This window comes from Lepisosteus oculatus, chromosome 8 (genome assembly GCF_040954835.1).
Source record: "Lepisosteus oculatus isolate fLepOcu1 chromosome 8, fLepOcu1.hap2, whole genome shotgun sequence".
In the NCBI taxonomy this organism is placed as follows: Eukaryota; Metazoa; Chordata; class Actinopteri; order Semionotiformes; family Lepisosteidae; genus Lepisosteus; species Lepisosteus oculatus.
Window position 1 is genome coordinate 24,411,323 of NC_090703.1, and position 21,563 is coordinate 24,432,885.

Here is a 21,563-nt window from a genome sequence, read left to right on the forward strand (position 1 = left end):
ACATGTAGAAGCAGAGCAGTGCTGCATGCATTATAAGTATAGCCCATGGGAACTGTAATGACAAAACATATTTTATTTTTATGATAAAATTAGTAGCTTTTTATTATTTTTATAAATCTTAATCTAATCACATATTTGATTAAAAAAGACACAAGCAGGCGTGTATCAAAATCAAGGACCAAAAAAATCTAAGAAAAACAAATCAGAAAAGACCTCAAAGTGAGTCATTATCTGTCCACAAAATTTTGTTTTTACATTCTATTGTGACAAAATTGATTTTAATGTGATTTTATCAAAATAAATTCTGTGCCTGTTCTTCACTTATTATTTTTTAAAGTTAATTCTAAATTATTATATATAATACCTTTGGTTTATTTCAGCTTTTTAAATCACCAAGGAACAGAAAAATAAAACCTGAAATAAAAAAATAAATTCTGATTGAAAGCAGTAGTTCAGAGCACCCAAAAAGGATCTGTAGTCCAGGTACTGTAACTCAAGACACAGCTTGAACGTGTATAGTGCTTTCCTTCTATAGACATGCTGATAATATTTACTGACCCAAAAACACAAAATAGAGAGCTACAGAAAGCTGGTGTAGCATTTAAATGAAGAATTATGGAAAATTATCGAATTTTCTTTTTCTATGACTAGTAGTGGTAATGTGCTGTGAAAAGCCCAGTGATGTTTCCTGTTGTAATATTTCGGTTTAGCTTTAATGCTGTAAAGAACATTAAAAACCTTTTTGTTACATTATCTTTCACATCTTGCAACATCACAAAAAATTAACTTGCTTACATTTGCATCTTTAAAACCAGCGTAACACTGCCAACAGCTAAAACAGCAGTTTCAGTTGTGAAGCATGAGGGAGTGAAACTTTGCATGATGCAGGAGTAACATTCTGTCCAGAGCTCTGTGCAGAAAACATTGTATTAGTGACGCTGCACTAAATGTTAGTTATAAAGAAAAATAATCTAATTTTGTACAACTACACTGCTACTTGCAATTCCAAGATTGACAAGACTGCTCACTATTCTTATACAGTTTACAGTGCAAACACATTTTACAGTCCTCAATTAAAACCTGCATTCTACAGGAGTAAATAAAAGTTACTGTGCTTGGGATTTCTGACCCACCACCTGGATTTATGACCAAAAGGCCGTAAGATTGTTGCTGCATGAAAGTGCCGTCCTGAACTACTGTACATGTCTGTACTTACAAGTTACTTGTAATCAACTTGTGAATTAATGACGTACGGTATGAACAGATAACCTTTTATAACCTTGTTTTCAGGTCATTCAGCTTAATCTCTGCTACCTTGTCTAGTTAATGCCCCTCTTGTGCTTTCTGGGGTAAGAGAATTAAAAAGACTTTACTTAAGTGCTAAAGAGAACAGTTTTACATATAGATGAGAAGACATTTTTGGGAGTACTGTAGTAAAAAATTATGGGCTCATTGATTAGAGAAAAACTTATGTGGCTTATGTCTATCAACTCAGCTCCTTACTGAGGGTTAAAATATTTAAAATATATCTGCTTTTTAAGATGTCATAAAGCAGAAACCAGTAGGGTTATGTTCTCATGATACAGTAATTAATATCAAAGCCTCTCTATTAAGGTGCATGTAGTTATTCTTGATATGTCTTGATATATCAAACTAAGCAGTTCAGGGACTTTAACTAACATATCTGTTGGACTTGCTGAAATATTTATATTGCTGAGAGAAGTGGCATGGGGGTGCTATCTGCGTGATGTTCTCCCCATGTTTGCATGGGTGCTCCAGTTTCCTCTTACAGTCCCAAAAAATGCTGGTAGATAAATTGCCTTCTGGAAAAATTGACCCTAGGTGCGAGCTTGTGCGTATCTGTGTTTTTCTGTGTTTCGGCCCTGTGATGGACTGGACTGGAGCCTTGTGGTCTTTGCTAGCCAAGACAGGCTGTGCATCCCCCGCAACCCTGAATTGGAAAAGCGGTTAGAAAATGGATGGATGGAACTTGTTTTGATGGATGTGGTTTTTATAACAATTTTTATTAAAAACTGGGTATGCATTTATGTAGCAAACATTTGGGTAAAGTACTTTGCTAAAGGGTACAGCAGTAGTAGGGCTCTCACTTGGGATTAGAACCTGGTCCGGAGGTCAGAGATCTAACCCAGTAATTCACACTACCACAGCAGTGGTCTAAGTACAGTTTATTTAACACCTCTTCTGTCATTAACATATTCTCACGTCATGATGTTAATACAAATATTGGCCTGGTGGCAAAATATTCCTTTGTGTAAATTAAAAAAAAGTATTGGAAAAACTAGACCAGGTGCATATCTGCAGCACATGCAGGTAAAATATGGGCAGAATGTAAACAGTTTTTTCCTAATAGTCTTTACTTGACAGAGTGTCGCCTCACAACATCAAAAGCAGAACAGATGACATTGCAACTTTGTAAACATGCTTGTAAATGTTTTCAGATTTTTTTTCAAGATGGATTTTCACAATTTTTTTTAGCGTGTTGTACGTGTTGTATGCATTATATCAGTGTACAATGTAAAATGTAAAAGGAAAGATCTGTTTCATTATTAGAAGATGTGATTTTTTGTTCTTTAGTATTGGATTGGTGAGTATTAGGTATGAAAATGGAATTGAGAACGAGGGTAACGGAACAGTTTGAAGGTCTAACGGTTTTAGAGGCCGAATATACCACATTAATACTTTCATTTAAGAATGCCACCTTTTTAAATTTATGCTCACAGTTATATTTTGTTTTTAATTTATTGGCACAGGTTGGAACAGTTTTAAAATCACAAAGAACATTGTACCTAAGGTGTTCTCATTTCTGCAAAATGTGAGTGAATGTCTTTTTTATTGAAAAATAAACAAAATCAAGAAATGTTTTATTTAAATAAATTCATTAAATAAATTAATCAGTTAGGATGGTTTTTCATTCTGTGTGTGGTGCTTATCTTTATAATCTTACAGCACACAGCTGAAACCACATAACTGCCATCTTGCACTGGAGTGAAGAGGTGTATCACTTCCTTTCCTTTTGTCTTTTCATACATGGTACAGTATGTTAAAATGTTGCCTCACATTTTTTTAAACAAGGTAATAATGTATTGTAACTCTCTCTAGGAGAGTAAGTCAAGTTCCTGCTTCATAGCGTTTTCATAACAAATGGGCATTAATTACAGTACTACTACTACACAAAGCAAAGTCTTTTATTGTGCCTATGATTTCATCCTTTGATGCCTTACGCATGAAAGCATAGCCCTAAATAATCAGTTGTTACAGAAATTGGTGGAAAAGGCATACATACAGTTTTACACAAACAATGGTCCTTTCTTCTCACATTTTTTTTTACAACTTCTACTTGTTTTTCTTCAAAAAAGATCACAAAATGTTTTGTGGAATCTCTCTCACAACACAATTTAGAATCCTCAGCTGGTAACAAATACTTGTAATCAAGGATTGTAATTTGAGTTTTTGTGTTATTAACTTGTGCTGAGCCTGTCTAATCCCAGATATTTTTTTGTGGTGTGGTTGTCTCTTCACAAAACTAAAATGAAGAATGAAAAAACTATGTGCATCATGTTTGATTATAAATTTGAGGTTGGGGCAGTGATTGTTGTTATGCCCACTAATTATTAACTTGACTGAATGCTTGTCCAACATGACTAACATTTGTAACTATACAGCTGAAACAATCTAAGTGAAGTTCCTTGCTCAGGAGAACAAAAGCACTTACGTGGGAATTGAATCCCCAACATTCCTAGTATCCCTGACTGCTGCTTCACAAATACTGGGTGTTTCTTACCTGCAGATTGAAGCACAGGGAGGTTCAGAAATTTTTAAAATTCTATCTCTTGAACTTGGAACTCCTAGTTGACAGCCCATTTACCTGTATCATCAGACTGCCTAGCCTAATAATAGCCTCAAATTTAAGCCCTGATTCAGTTTTAAATAGTGATGGTTTTCTTAGTTTTTTGTTTTTTTCTTAAATCATTGGTAAGACGGTGAATACTGTATGGACGTAGGAAACAGTTTATGAAACAGATATAGTGTATGTGCAACAGTACTGTACTGTACATTCATTGTTGCCTTACCAGTAGTAAAGTCATTGGAACTTGTCTTGTTCATACTTGTCCATGTGAATTCAGATTTGGACATGGGTCTATAATTGCAAAAGCTGAAGTTTTTAAAATGCATATTTCCCTCCAGGTACCCTATTCAGATATCTTTTGATGTCTTCTATTCTGTTAAATACATTTATTGAGATAATGGAAATTTGTTATGCTTGCTTGTGTATGGTTTTGATGAACAGAGAAAGCTATCTAGCTTAAAACATATGAACTAGAAAAAGAGACATATTAGGCTGTTTGAGTTATTTTGCTTAATAAATTACTAGTATCTTTTTGAAATATGGATATTGTCCTTCTGTTTAAAATTTATGGGAAATCTGCTTCAACAAAATGGCTGAGTAATTTGTTTAAAATACTCACATCAATTTCTATTGAACATAAATATTAAAAAATCCCCTGTTCTCAATTCTAAATGGCACACCCACTTAATTTCACTTGCATTCCCATTTTATCTATTACTCTAAACTAGTGCTCTGAGTCAGCTTCATCAATGCCTGTCATGATTGTAAATGCTTGTATCGAGTCTCCTTGTAATCTCTTTTTTCATGATCTCTCTGAATAATTCCTTATTCTTATTTCTTAAATGCAACATGTTAAAGACACCCCAAAACGGTAGTTTGTTTTTTGTGTACTGCAGCAAACACAGACACTGTATGTATTTTACAAACGAAATGCAGTCTTATGAGAAAACTCTGTAGGGCCTCTCAGTACTATAGATGCACAGAATGTAAGTATAAGCACTTTTAGGAAATTGTTAACAGCATGTATTGTAGGAACTGTAATTGATCTTTAGATAACCACATGTCTTTATACTTATGACAACAAGCCATCTTACAAGCCTGCTCAATGCTAGAGTTTGTTTTGATTCAATGTGCATCTATTATCCATATTTTTTACATAACTTGCTTTATCTTTGTTGACATACTCTCCCATTGTGCATGCTACACATGTATTTTAAGCATCATAACTTTACTTTATATTATATTTTATATTTTGTATATAAAGAATTAGTCACATTTTCTTTAAATTTTTACTGTCACCTATTGTAAAGCAAATCCAAAAGATCCAAAAGAGATGTGATGGATTGGCCTCCTGTCTGGGGTGTACCCTACTTTGCGCCAATTGCTTGCTGGAATAGTGTTATAGATCCAGTCGGCACCGATTATCCCTATTACTTCACCACACCCCTTCCTTTACTATTTAAACCCTCTCCCCACAACATTCCACACTCGGTATTAGAGAATTATTCCTCTGCCTGAGCTCTCACCTCCTGGGAACTCTACCTCACTGGAAGGCCTTCTGTTAATCTCGTGGACTCTGACCTAACTAGCCCATTTGACAATGATTTTGCCTACCCCTTCATTGGACTTGTTTGCCTCCGTATTTTTCTCTTTTAATACCCGCATAGGGTTCTGCTAGTTTTTTCTGCTCTAACAGATGGGCTCCGGCTCCCCTGCGAACCTGAATTAGAAGAACCATTTATAAAATACATAGATACTTAATGAGTCACACTGTATGTGTTTATATGCAGATCCAGCCATTCACAATACTCAAAGCATAATGTGCACAGTATAAAGTGAAACACTTTTTTTATCTTTTCAAATAATCTGATGCAGGGCTGCTTTACTTTGTAAAACTGCCAGGTGGTGCAGTGAATGCTTGATGTGGAGTGTAGAAGATTTCTAGGCTATCACGAGAAATGCCTGGGTTCCAATCCCAGCCAACGCCGAGCCCCATGGGGATAATCTTTGTCCCATAATAAAATATAATTTGTGTACTATATTGACATTTTGATTCATTTTATATATCATGGTATGTTTTATAGCAATATTATTATTAATTATATTGATGATAAGTAATAATAAAAGTAGGGCTGCTTCACATACAGTAGGTCAATTGAAAAATATAATAATACTGTCTCCCTGGTCTAGTCCCAAGCAATATCTGACATTTATATGTTTGTGTATTTAACATTATACACAATGCTGATTTGAACTTGCTTTAATTCACTGGTGTCTTCTAGAAAAAAAAAAAAAATAATAAACTAACATCTAACATACCACAAATGCCCCCTATCAATCATCTTTGGACATTGAATTACATTGGTAAAATACACTGCATTATAGTGAAGCAAAGCTCAGCAAGTCCACCATAGCAATGCGTGCTACCTTGTGTTCTGAGTGGCTCCAGCTGTACCTAAATTCTGTGTGGGATATCTTTATTCTTGCCTTTAGTTTTGTCACTTCCATTCATTGTATTTCCTTTCATACAAAAAAATGATTTTTAAGTCATTCAAAAGTAAAACAATTTTTAAGCAACAAAGTGAAATACCATACCCAAGGGTACAACAGCAGTGTCTTTGCTGTGATCTGAACCCACAAAGAATTGAATAATCCAAACTACAACAACCACAGGAATTATAGCAACCACCGAGGTTTGCCAAATGTTGGAGGGCTGATCAGGTTGCATTGATAATGTTTATTTGTTTACTGTTGTACAGGTGTTTGTTTTTAAAACAGAGAATTAGACAACTAACAAAGTAAAGCAGAAGGTTACAATACATCCAAAGTAGCATACTATCCATTTTCTTTTTTTCTAATTAATGATAGTGGGGGAGCGAGATCCTGTCTCGGTTAGCAAGGGGCACAAGGCAGGGTACACCCTGGACAGGACTCCAATCAGTCACAGGGCAGACAAACATTACACACACAATTAGGTTCAGTTTTCACAGAAGTGAATTAAACTACCAGTATGCTTTTGGACTATGGGTGGAAACAGGCCCCCAGAAGAAAACCCACACAAACACAGGGAGAACATAAAAACATACTGTACATTCAAACTGGAATTGAACCCCCGACTGCAGCTCTGTGACTCAGCAATGCTAACCACTGCACCACTGTGGCACTCCACAGTGGTATACAGTACCATATGTTTTAATTTATGTATTGTCCCCATGTTGCCTTTAAGTCATTTAAGTTAGAATTAGGGGTATTACAGTTAGTAATAATTAGAAGTTTGCTTATTTTGTGTTACCTTTTAGAGTTTGTAAGTTATTGGATGATATAGTACTGTATACTGTATATTTGAGGGGTTCTGTGAAACATGTTTGTCAAAGTAATTCACACTTTAAAATTAAATCATCTTTTTCACACCGAGTTTGACTTTACAATAGCATGGCATAGAGTCGATGGCACCAACACTGCAGAAAGGCTGGTGAATAAGAAAATCTTTTTATGAGATAATCATGCTATCGTGAAGTCAAAACCCCTTCTGTTTAGACTAAAAAAGTACAGTATAACAGTCATTTTATGCAGAGGTGTGGCGGTTTTAAGTCGATTTCTGTGGAGTGTTTGGGCCTAGACACCGGGCAGGAGACAGTTATTATACTGTCATATAGCAAATATATTTCCCTCAGTGAATTTCAGCCTAGCTTGCATTGCAAATGATAAATCTTTTATTCTTTATTTACTGTGTTGTTGGGGATGGGGGGCGGTGGTGGGGTCTTATTAATTTTAGATTGATTACACCTAGAAATATGTGATCTGAAAGCACATACAGTAACATCCCCCTTGAACAGGATGCTAGTCCATCACAGGGATTACATTCAGCAATGCTGATTCCTGTTTGTAAAGCTGAGTGGATGCAAGCAGCTGTGATAAACTCCTTCACTCAAGATACAACAGCAGTGTCTGCAGCGAGGACTCTTATCAAAACCCAACAGCTACAGTATGTGTCCAAAGGTGGACACAATGCTGCACTGCCCTCTGTTTTAAAAGGGGTTCTGACCAGTAATTTCTGTTATGTTAATGTTTCTGCTATGTGGAGTATTTAATGCCAAGTTAAATTTAGAAAATGTCCTATTGTTCAGTTGTGTGAAATGCCTGTATTGCTGATTCTAACTAGAAGTGTTGGTGTATATCATTATATGTTAAAATCACTACTTACAAGACTTACAGATGTGTGTTGCTATAATTCTGATTGTGTGTATCTCAGATGTTGCTCTTAACTTAGCTTTGTACATTTCTTTATGGAACTTTAGTAATATTACATTAAAATGTTCTATAAATTTGAAACCTTGAAATGGACAATGCTGGTGAAACTTAAATTTGAAATTTGAATTTGGCAAGTATTCATAAAGCCAAGATCAGGGGAAATATCTTGAAACCAAACAGCAGGTAAAATGTATAGAATCTTTAGGTTTTAGACTAATATAATTTTGCACTCCGATCTGTAGTCGATATCATACAAACGTAGGGTATAAGAGAGTCATTAAAATGTCTTAAGCTGGGTTTCTGATTGCTGATAGGATTTCCAGAGCTGTAGTGAGATTGTCCTTATTGGATTTCCTACACCAAAGCTCTGACACAAGACCCAGATCCTCTTTATAAAGGAGTTTCATCCCGTGGCGATCCAGCTCTTTGCCACAGTCTGATTCCGTAATTGGCTGGGGCTACAGAGCATGTGACACCTTGTTACAGTTGGAGAATGCACTTGTGGGCAGACAGCCATGTCTGCAGTTTTAGCAGCATCTGAATGTAGGTCATAGTCTTCTGCACGTGCTGTCATTTTCACCTAGTGAGAGAGAGTGGGTGTGTTCTGGAAGCACTGGGAGTAGGGAAGCTGTAATGACTGAGAGGTGAAACAAGGCAAGTGATGGAAGGAAAAGGCAGCCTCTCTATTGCTGTGAGGGAGGCCAGCATGCCTATGCTCTTCAGCCAATTCGGGACAAAGTGCTTCACGAAAAAAAGATTCAGTTATAACATACTTTCTTCTGCTGTCTGGCATCTGTTTTCTTTCAGTGCTCTTGGCAAAATGAGGAACAATATTTTCTATGTTCTATTCTATTGTGTTAGCCTTGAACCAGGCCAAGGGTGTTGCAAAATGAATTCTAGGTTTAAGTATTGATTGTCAGTTGTAGTAGAGCATGAATGTCCTTTTATCCTTTTATTAAATGTGTGTACTTGTATCAATATGGCTTATATATTACAGTTCACACTAGATCTTTCACATTCTTGAAGCAGTGGGAGGTCTCAGTTTTCCATCCCTTGCACAGCAAATTAATTCTCACTTGTGACTGGTATGTCAGTGTCTCTGTGCCGTGAAAAATGTATTTTATAGAAAACTATTCTATGATCTGAATGAGAACTTGATTCCATTGAGGACCAATAAATGAAATCTTTAGGGCACTGTCATGTGTTTACTTGATGGTAACTTCCAAAAGGTTTTACATGTTTGACCTACAGTAGTTCAGGTTAACATGTGAAGTGTTTCTTGGCTGGGTTTAAAAATCCCTGTTTCTGCTTTTTCACTTATCTAAGGATTGACCTCAAATGCCATTAAATTCTGCGCTGCAAAATTGAAAACGTTGCCTCTCCGATAGTTCTGACAGCCAAGCAGAGATATTGTTTTCCAGTCCTAGCTATTGTTTGAAATGTGTTTATGCTTTCCCACCAATTCACTGAAGAATTGTGGTTGCAGCACTGTCTTGTTTATGCCTTAAGGAATCTGCTTTAAGTTTGCTGTTTCTGGGGAGAGAAAAGGTGCAGTCTGTTGCGGATTTATAGGAGTTGTATTTTACTGTACTCTGGAGATTATTTCAGACTTCTTGTTTTGAAATAATTATCTTGACTATGATAATATAAGGTTTCATCTGATGTAGATTTTATCACAGCCCTCCTGACTTCTCCAGCTCCAACAATGTATGATGTACTTTTTGTATGATGTGCCAAAAAAGCCTAACATGGCTCTCAACAATGTTAACAATTTTCGCCCCATCTCCAACTTACCCTTTCTTGCTAAAATTCTAGTGCTGTCACACTTCAGTTACATAACCACCTCATGACAAACAACCTTTTCAAACCCCTCCAATCTGGCTTCCGTCAACTTCACAGCACAGAAACTGCCCTGGTCAAAGTCACTACCAATCTTCTAATAGCTTCTGATTCTGGTTCCCTTTCTACACTCATCCTTCTTGATCTCAGTGCTGCTTTTGACACTGTTGACCATAGTATCTTACTTTCTCATCTTGAGACTGTGATTGGAGTTTCTGACACTTATCTCAAATGGTTCAAATCTTACCTCACCGATCGCTGTCACTTTGTCCTTCTTAATGGGTACAGGTCTGAAATTGGTCTTAAGTCTGGTGTTCCTCAGGGCTCAATAGCGGGCCCCTTGCTCTTCAGCATTTACATGTTCCACTTGGTCAGCTTTTAAGATCACATGACTTCAGCTTTCATTTTTATGCTGACGATACTCAAATATACATCCATACCAAACCTGACACTGATGTGGCTGTCTCTATTCTATCTAATTGCATCTCTGACATAAAATGACTCAAAACCTCCTTCATCTCAACTGCGACAAGACTGAAGTCATGCTTATTGGCACCCCCCATCACCTTCGTAAAGCCAGTCCTGTAACCCTGATGTACAGCCAGTCCTGTTGATGGTTCTGTACTTGAGCTTCAATCAAAATTGAAAAATTTGATTCTGGCTTAACATTCAACCCCCATGTGCAGCATACTGTCAAAACATCTTTTTTCACCTTAGAAATATTGCTAGACTACACCCTATGCTATCCTTAACTGTGGCTGAAAAGCTGATCAACACATTTGTATTCTCTCGAATTGACAACTGTAATGCTCTACTTGCTGGGGTATCTAAATCTACTCTGAACAAACTGCAGTATGTCCAAAATTCAGCATCCAGAATCCTGACCAGGTCTAGTGCAAGTGATCACATCACTCCTATCCTGGAGTCCTTGCACTGGCTTCCGGTCGAATTCCGTGTAGACTTTAAAATCCTCATGCTCACCTATAAGGCTCTGCATGGCTTGGCACCTCAGTACCTGTCTAAACTATTATCGGCCTACTCCCCACCTCGCAACCTTCGCTCTTCTAATTCTGCTCTCCTTACTGTCCCCCAAGCCCGTCTGCATTGTATGGGTGATTGGGCCTTCTCCTGTTATGCCCCCAAGGTCTGAAACTCTCTCCCCAAGGATATCAGAGAGTCACCTTCTCTAAACTCCTTCAAATCCAGACTCAAAACCCTCTTCTTGGTTCCAATCTACACCCCTCTGCTTTTCCTAGTACCACCATCCACGGTCTACTCTATATATTGTAATTGTGTTTTATCTTGTGTATTCTTCTTATTTATTGTTGTTGTCATCCTGTAAAGCGCTTTGAGAAGCCTTTAAAGGCGCTATATAAAATAAAGTTTATTCTTCTTCTTATTATTTTACATTTTTTCTTTTTATTGAATTGGAATTATTTTGTAATCTTTTCTGTATGTTTCTTATATACTATTGAATATACAATATACAATAGTAAAGTGTAGGGACAACTTGAAAATATTTAAATTGACAGAGAGTCTTGAGGAAGGGCACATTTTATCATCTAAGTTACATTTGTGGCACAATTAATTTACATATTAATCTTGCCTTATGCCTAATGCTTCTCAGGACAGGCTTCGGGCCACTGTGACCTTGAATTGGATAAGCAGAAATTGAGGTAGAGGAGTTTTTGCCATACAGTATGTACATGTAAATTCTTATTCGCACTGATCTCTCAGCGCGACATGCACAGTACAGCAGACAACACAGTACAACAGACAGCACCACACATTGTAGACAGTACATTACAAAATGGTACATTATAAATAGTAACAACCAAAACACTAAATACGTTGTAGAGAACAATACTGTATGAGGTAGTTGAAAGTGATGTGTTGATAGTAGTGTTTTGGGGTTTATAAATGTGATACGTGATTTAACAGACCCTCGGCAACAATGGATATTAATGCCTTTTAGACTTACTTAAAGGTATGTTGCAGTTACAGTATGTTATTTTGTTTTTTCATCTTACTGAGATTTCTTACATAGTTCTCTCATTTGAGTGTACATTAACTATTGTTAAAGTACATTACTGTTCAGTAGATGTATATTACTACTGATACTTTTATTCAATTTATTGTGGTATATTTTTAAGAATAAACTAAGGTTGTTGTCCAGAGTAGCTTCTTTATATAATATTGCAGGGAAAGTCCAGTATTTTTCTGACTTTATTGGCACAATTTCTCTCTAGCTTTTTTTATGTAAGGTTTTAAAGTCTGTTAGAGCAAAGTCCGTTAAACAGAGGGTTTACTGTACAAGGTATTGTATTACTTTCATATATGAAATTCTAACATGTTATTGCATTTGTAATATTTAAGTAAGAAATCTGCAATGTTAGCTATTGATGAGTGTACCATGGACAGTGTAAACCTACCCCACTGTTTATCATGCACACAAGTATTTATCAGCCATTAAAAAAGCTTACATCTGAAAAGAAATACAAATGAATACAGTGTACTTTTGGGCAGAAGGTAAATAAGATAACTGGCACAAAGCTATAATCTGTGCTGGAATCAGATTTGTAGTAAAGTGGGGCTGGAAGAAAAAATGTTTTTTAAAAGTGGATTGTACAGAGACAATGAATACTCACCTCAATAGTGTAAAACCCCAGCCGAGATCAGGATTCTTATGTAAAAGAGTGATACTGGTGAGCTGACAAAGTAGAACCATTAGAGCTGCGGTGGTCAACTTTGGCACCAGGATTTCTGGTGATTGCAAGTAATTCAGGTGATATGCAGCACCTGTGTTAATTCAACCTGTGCTAATTAAGCAATTAGAGATCAATGAAGTACTTACTTAATTGGATTGGTCCAATCCTATGACGATGTGGAATCCAGCTTCTAAGGTTGACAATCCTTTCATTATTTGCAGGAAATACAGTAGAAATATTGCACTAGTGCTCATCAGGAAAACTCTTAATGAATTTGATATGGTTTGTTAAAAGTAAAATTTGGTAAAGGAAAGTACAATTGTGGTAAAAGACACTTGAAAAACAGAACTATGTGGTGGATTGTGCAGCATGCTAATAAGCCACAAGTAACTTAGAAAGACATGGTGAACCAATCTCTGAAAATTCACAAACACGGGATTCTCAAAGCTCATGTTAAAACTCAGGTGAGTATTCGTAGTGTTGGGCTGGGTAGATGTGATGTGGAAGAGTTAGACTCAGTTATTTTGAAACATATTCATCTTGCTGAGGGGTAAAACACAAGATCAAAGATCAAACTTTGAGTCTAAGGAAGCTGACTTTTTCAATTAAAAAAGTACCTAAAAAGTCAATAAATAAAAATCCTGTATTTGAAGATTACACTTTTAGGTAAACAGTAGTTATAATTTGAATAGCACTGCTCAATCTAGTGTGAAGCTTGTGTTGCAATAAATTTACAAAATGTTAGTTTCTTTGTTTATTGTGCAACTTTTCTTCCACAAAACCACATGAATGCTACAAGATATATTTTTAGGTACCGTACGTATATACACTTTAAGGAGTGGCGTACCTTAAGAAAGAAAATCCACTCTCTGGGATTTGTTTTAGACCAGAGTGGAGTTGAAAAGAAGGTCTTCTGGGTGTCAAGGTTCAAAAGTGTAATTTGCAAGATAAAGGATTTAGATATTTATAATATATGCATATTTGCATATTTATGAATCCTTCAGCACCCTGGACATAGTATTTTGCAGAAGTGACACAGAATATTAAAGCACAATGAGATGGATCTGCAATTGATAATATCCTCGCTGTATGCATGGTAACATTAGAGTAAAACTTGATATATAGCTTTAAAATGTAACTCTTTTTTATTTGATGTTTTAAAGATTCTGCAGTTCAAAGCCCCTTAGTCTTGCCATCAGCTTTTGGCTGGAGATCAAGTTCTTCCCATTCATGCATATTCACAACAGTCAGCAGCCAAATTCCCAATCTGTGGTTCACTCACATGACTAAGGAACTTCACTTCTTTCCGCAACAGCGGCAGATTGTTGCATGGCTTTGCTTCTGCATGAATTGATTTTTACATAATTGGGGCTGAAGTATGCTTCTTGAAGGTATTAAGCAGAGCTTGCTGGAATGATGTAAAGAATGTGGAGTTGATCTGTTGAGTATCCCTGGGGATTGCTTTTAATATATATTCTGTGAAGAAATTGTACTGGCCAAACTTAGATAGTGTAGGCCTTATTTTCCACAAAAGCCATGAAATTGACCCAGATTCTGTTGAAATACCTGGTGCTTTCAAGAAACATTGTGCTCAGATCAGCACTACTACAGCAACGCTTGCAATCCAACTCAAATATTTATATTAATCTAAAACACTGCAATGGGCGATTAATGCAGGAACTGACTATACAGTAAATATTTACCATAAAAAGAAAATACATTTTTTAATTCACTTTAAAGATTTAGTTCTGAAAACATGTCTCCTTTGGATTGCTTAAGCTGTGATCCCCAATGGTGATGCTCAATGGCTCAGTCCCATTGTGATTGTTAACCCCCTTGACATCATTTCCATCTTAAGACCTGAGAAAAATAGTTTTATGAAGCCTCTGCAGGACCAGTTAAACAGTTTTCCCTTTAAAACATTTTAAAGTGTATGGAACAAAATTATTGCTGTTGACATAAGATCAAGAGCTCAGGACACCTGAATTGAGGCATGATTGTTTTGAATGTTGATTTGTCTAAGAAAACTTTAAAACCTTTATTTTCCGATATTGTTACTACGCAAGCGAGAGAATGTGGCATGCTCAGTTCAGTTGGTCCCTAGCTGGGATGTGATCAGCTATGCATCAGCTAGCATCTCAAAGGTATGGACCCTGAAACAACAGTATTCTGTGATTAATGTTACTTTTGTCCTTCTAATTCAATAAAGGGAAAGTAATAGAAACACTAGAAGAGATCACCCATCCAGCACTATTTTTTAAACTGGATGTATCACATCAGGACTCTATCTTGATGAATACATAACTCGCGTGATATACGTTATACAAGAATTTCTGTTCAGCAGTTTAGTATTTTCCAATGATTATCATTTCTAAAATGTGATGCATGTTTATGCCTGTGGAAAAATCACAATAAAAAACATTTAGCCTTGAATGGTTTATATTTTTGAGAAACTTCCTGAGGCATTACAGCAGCATCTTTTTTTCCAAATTATGTTTTGTTTGCTACAGAGATGCAGGGTACTGTATGTGTTCTCTATTGAATATGTTTAATGATGTATTGACAGAGTGATGTTCCCCATAATGCATTTTATTGTCATTCTTTAGGTGCATAGATAGATTGGGTACATTGGGTTGAGTGAGCTTCTGACACACTAGTGAGCTGCAGATGGGGAATGGAGTTACTGTACATGGGTACTTGACTGTGATCACTCCAAACTGAGCATTAGGTGCAGTTTGTGTGTGAATGTTTAGTGCTCCCAAGAACGTCAGCACAAACAATGCGGCTTATTCCCACAGTACTGAAAGTTTGCCTTCTTGAGTTTCGATACATTGGACTTGACCATTGTCAATAGCTTTGATTCCACTGTCTATATGCTACTGCGGTAGTGAAGGCATTTTCTTCTGTACTAGACCAAGAATATTGCGTACCTTGAAATCCAAAACTGAAAGCCAAAGAAACATTCAATAAGGCTACATAAATTAATTAATTTGGATTGGATTAATTGAGGTGTCATTCAAGAGACGGAGCTCTGCTGGAACAGTATTTAAGAGACACAAGTACTCCAGGACTGGTGCTGGACCTGTGGTATGTACAGTAGTAGGGTGAATGCTTTCTTCTTTGTGAATTTCCTCTGCTGCCTTTCCTATTTCCTTTGTCTGCCTTTAACTGCTGGCCCTCCACAACCTGGCAGATGAGAATCGTAATGCCGTTCTTGGTTCTGCTTTCCTCCAGTGACAGCAGCTGTAATGTTGCCGACTTTTAAGGCCTGCAGGCTGGACCTTAACATGGTGGCCCACCTGGAGTGCTAGCTTTCTGCTCAGTCAGCTTTGCAGCAGTCTGCTGAGCTAAATCACAAATGTTTCCTCCAGTGACATCCTGGATGATTATGTACCGTGTCATGATACCTGTAAGCTGGTATACATTGACATGCCACTAGGGATCTGCTAATGCTGTTTGTAACTTGTATAAATCAAGTGTCATTTTTTTACTTTACCAGTTTCGTCAGTTCTGTGTGAGCTCAGATGTTTCAGTGGGCCTAATTGTACTATCACTGTAACTTATTAATGGAATTGGAAATGGGCAATGAAAACGCCCGAAACCTGCATTTTAAATTAACAGAAATGTAAATGAGGGCCATGAAGACAGTGCATAATTACCTGAAAAATAGGTCAGAATTTTAATTCTGTGAGGTTGCTAGTGCCATACAATACAACAGAAGAGTGATGTGTCTCTCACTAACAATACTGGAAGCAAATAGGTTCAAGGCATGTCTCATGGGTCACTGTGATGTGTCAAACAGAAAATACCTCTGCTGACTCTGCCCCACCCATCCCTGTCCAGTGGTGCAAAGCTGTTTGGGGAATTGTGAAATCCATTGGGCTAAACAAGGCTAAGAAAGGAAGCAGATCCATAAGAATTCCAGCTAGTCTTCTAAATAAAAAAGGATAAAGGATTAAGCAAATTTAACACTGACATCTTTACATTAACCCCTTTGAAAAGGGTCGACTAGTTTGCCTTGTTCCATTTGCCCCAATTGTAAGATGGAGATTATTTCTTCAATTAAAAAAGATTTTTATTTTTTTGTTAACCGAATGATTTGTACTTAAACTGCCAGAAAACAAGCATTTCAATTTTCTGAAAAACACACTTTGCTATTTAGCATTTCTTTTGTTCCAGTGAAGTATATTTCAGTTGAGCTGCCATTACGAGTTGGGGTGTGTACACATGGTCCCCTTTTGGTCCCCTGAAATGGGAACACTATGTATAAAAAGGGTTGTCATTCCTATATGGTTCACCCTCGAATTAAAGCTGACATTCTACACTTTAACTTCGTAGTCATTGTTTAATTTCAAATCCAATGTGCTGGAGTACAGAGCCAAAACAACAAAAATTGTGTCATTGTCCAAATATGTTTTGACTGCACTGTATGAGAAGGCAAAGTAGCAATATTTTTTTTTTATTTACTGGTTTATCCTTTCATGAAACTTTTCATGAAACAGCAGAATCAGCTGAGTAACTGTAATACAACCACTGAATAAGGTCAACTCTCATTTAAAAGTATTTTTCACTTCCTGTGAATGTGTATATAAATGTATATTATACTGTAGATAATTTCCTTCTAATTACTTTCACTGAGCAAACTGGAGTATCTCATAAATAGAAACTTGTTATGAGCAATTTGACGGTAAACATGTTAAACCTGGGCATGCCCAAACACCATCTTAAAAACAGTATGGGAAAGTTTGTTTCTTTTGTAACCTATTTTTATTTCATTTTCAATGGTGTAACAACACTTACAGTATATAATCACATATTGAGGAACTAGCTATTTAAATTAAATTTGTGCAGGAATGTTTTGTTTGGACAGTACATTTACCTTGTATATGACTTACAGAACAACATATTACTTTGTACTACAGTAGTCCCCTATAGCAGATTTAGAATAAAAACACATGGTGAACTCTGAAAATTGGGTTTTAATTCTGGAATTTATCACTGATCCCTAAGTGTGTCACTGATTGATGGAAGATGAATGAGAGCTTGTGTTATTTAGTCTTTATTATTGACAAAGCAGAGAAGCTTGTGTCACACATACTATATAATAATGCCGAATGGCAAGGGTGTGGTCTGCTTGTTCTGATTTTCTCCATTGGCTGCTCTTTAAAAACGTATGCCATTTCTTTTTTGTTATCTGTTTTAACTTGTGTTCATTAGCTTCACAACCAAGACAGACTTTCTTTAATTCCTGAAACATGAGTTTCATCCAGTTTAATTCAAATTTAAATCCCTCGGTTTTAAATGTAGTTTGCAGGACTTAAAATAGCAAAACCTTTGAAGATTCCTTTTCATTCTTATGTTTTAATGTAGAAATTAATTTTAGAATGAAATGTAATCTGTAAGCATGTCCTGTACATGTCCTGAACAGAGACACTAAAAACCATTTTGGATCTTATTGAGGTAATGGGGTGTAGGATCAGCAACTTCCTCTTGAGGGCAACTCAGGGAGAACTCAATTTAGAACTGCCAATGACACCTACAGTAATATGCATGTTTTTGGTTAATAGAAAGAACCCAGACTGCTTGGCAAGGGGAACACATGGGGACTTGCGAAGCACATATGGGGAGAATATGCATGCTCCATGCAGACAGGCACATATGGGGGTGAATGTGCGTGCTCCACACAGACAGGAAGACATGGGGATGAATTCGCATGCTCCACACAGACAGGCACAAACAGGGAGAATGTGCATGCTTCACTCAGACAGGCACACATGGGTGTCAATGTGCATGCTCCACACAAACAGGCACATACAAGGAGAATGTGCATGCTCCACACAGACAGGCACACATGGGTATCAATGTGCATGCTCCACACAGACAGGTGCACAAAGAGAATGTGCATGCTCCACACAGACAGGCATGCATGTGGGTAATTATGCATGCTTCACTCAGACAGGCGTGGAAGATAATTTTTTCTGAGAATTTTGGCGTTATGAGACAGTAGTGTTAACCATAATGCTACCATTCTGCCTGAAGCAAAGCAGGCTATTCTTAATAATCATAAAATGTAGAGAACAAAGGTCACACAAAATTGGAGTAAACATTTTGCATTTGTAAACTAAGGAGAATATTGGAAAGCCATCATGTTGGGTTTTGATAAATTTATTTATGTTTTACTCAGAATTGTAACAATTTTTTAAATTTAAGAATGGTACATTTTTTTGCACGATAAGAATGTATTTAAATTGCATAAACCAGATTGGTTATTTTCAGCAGAACAATTAATGTACCTGAGATTGTGGAGTACAGCAGAGTTTTTTTTGTCCTACTGAGGTTTCCTTCCCTGCTTGTGTGTTCCCCTTACTGACTCAAGTGTTTGTCTGAACATCAAACAAGAAAACAAAAGTGACAGGAAATATCTTCTTTTGAGGCTTAGGAGATCAGAAGATGTCTGGCCTTATGTTAATCCCAATAACACTGATATAAACCCATTATTTTTAATCAGCGCGTGCCATCTTTACAATAGAATATAATGCAATAGTGCCCAAAAAGGCAGCTGTATATGCATTGTTGCAGTTCAGCATTGTTACCATTCTTTCAGTCTGCAGTGGAAATGTTGGTGGGCTGTGGGCTTGTGGCCAGATTGACGTTAAGTAGTGCTTGAGTGCCATTGTGAAAACCTGGCTGTGTGACATGTCAGGGTGAAAGCTGTCTAGCTTTGTTAATTTGAAAAACAAAGAGTAAGTAAATAATTGTTTTAGAAAGTCAATTTTCCAGATATTCCAGATATTCCTACATCAAAGGAAAACAAGACAAAGCTCATGGTATTGTTAACATACTGTACCTAAAATATTTTAGTACAGTGAGTAGAATGCTGTGTAAAATGTAATGAGTTTCTTGTATTCATGAGGGTTTGTCAATTCTGTTGTAAAGTTATGGTTTTCTCTTTACTTTACTTTGTCAGTAACATATTTATTTTGTTTTGGTATGTTTTCCCTTGTTTTGTATAGTGATTTACTATAGTATATCCCTGTATTCTTCACAATAGTTTTGCCATTACTTTACTATTACTATTTTACTATCAATTTTACCATTTTCTCATCACTGTGCTGTTGCCATAGGTTTTCTCTTCTTTTCTATACTAGCTGAAATAATTTGTAGCTCTTATGCAAAGTCAATATTGCCCTACAGTTCTGCTGTCCATTAAGTTATAAGGCTTCAGCTGGCCAGAGCAGAATTTCAAGATATAAATTCTTCAGTCAAATCTCTCTTCCGAAGCTTTGTTGATGGCTGAAGACACAAATGCGTTTTTAAACTTTTTCCTACAGCAGAAGACCCAATGTTTTTCTTTATAAAACATTGCTAATTTGTTGTTTGATGAGCAAATCTGGTTGCAGTACATTTAACTGTTGCACTAGGGCATACAGTAGTTCCCTACCTCCCCCCATCACTGTCTTGCAGCAGCACCTGGCTCAGTGCACTACAGTTCCAATAGGCCTGCCCTCATGGCTCAGGCTCTTGTTCCCTCTGCTTGGCGGGTTAGTGTTAAAACTGTATCTCGGATTGCTCACTCAACGAAATACCTAACATGACAAGGGGTTTGTCTGAAGCTCCTGAAATACAACACTGCTGCCCTTGATCTGAATTCGGCACATTTTTACTTTACAGTCAATCATTCTTTTGGCCTCTTATTGCTTCCTGAGATGTAAGGACATTGATGAATCAGCATAAAATCCTAGGTCTATTCCTGAAGGCCTTGTAGATGACGTTCATAAGCACAAAGTAAAATAACAACTGTAAAACAGTGGGCTAAAATATTTTTTAACTCAGAGATGTTTCAGATACTTAGAAAAAATGTAATAGTTTAACATTGCAGTGATCCATATAATCATCACCCATGCCCTATCCTTTTGGGATAATCTCCAACAAAAAATGTATCTGGCACATAAAGTTATATCAGAACGTTATAGTACTTAGTATATAGGCTGAATTCTCTTAATAGCAGAACTGCTGATTCACCACATTGTGCTAAATGGTGCAGGAAAGTTTTAATGTAGAACATCAGTGGAATCTTGTGACTAATCTAATCTGAATGACATTAAATTATTAATTGTTAGTGGTGTGTGTAAGGAGGTAATCAGAAGCTCGCTTTCTGAAACTGATAGGCTTTTCTTGTAACAAATGGCCTTTTACTGTTATCTGGCTGCTTTATTAAAAAAAATGCTTGAATCAGGAGGTGGATCACTGGTAATTATGCATGCGTGTCCCCATAGGGATTAAGAGAGACAAAGAGCATTTTCAACCTCTGACCTTGGTAAGGTGGAGATGTCTATGGATATCCCTTCTTTTATCTCAAGTACAATAACCTCCCACAGGTGTAAATAAGCAGGTTCAGTTAGTATTCGTTCTTCCCACAAGAAACGTGGGACTCGAGGCCAAACAACCCTGTTCTCATATAAAAACAGTTGAGATGTCTCTACAGAGACATTGCTTTTTCTTTTTTTTTATGTTTCTGGAGGGTGGCTCCCATTGAATTCTGGGCTGGAAACATTTAACTACACTCATGTACAGTAGTTCACCTCCAGTTGAATTGATCCTACTGCCACTGCTTGACTTCCATGCACAGCTGGAAGGAGATCAGAAAATAAAGGAAAAGTCTTTCTCGCATCATTCAGGTAAGCTAGCAGAGCAGCAAATTCTAGCCTGTTGCATCATTCTTATAATAATTTTAAGATATTAAAATTAAGATATACTGTAAAGTATGTCAGGGAATGGCAGCTGGATTCTATTTATTGGCATTGCTACAACTCTTCCCTTATTTTCTTGGAGCAAGGTGTAATATTTATTTCAGTAGTGTACAGTAGATAGTAGGATGTGGAGCAATAGTGAAATTA

General features: G+C 36.7%; 1 protein-coding gene across 17 annotated transcripts in view; it reads left to right on the forward strand.

Annotated features, from left to right (window-relative positions):
* fut8 (fucosyltransferase 8) overlaps window positions 1-21,563 on the forward strand; it is a 435,504-nt gene that overhangs the window by 17,140 nt on the left and 396,801 nt on the right. For 2 of the 17 annotated variants that reach the window (XM_069192938.1, XM_015351250.2), the window contains exon 2: window positions 2,772-2,833. The exons of the other annotated variants lie outside the window; for them this stretch is intronic. The gene's annotated coding sequence lies outside the window, so the exon portion shown is untranslated. The remainder of the gene's footprint in view (window positions 1-2,771; window positions 2,834-21,563) is intronic. 17 annotated transcript variants of the gene reach the window in all.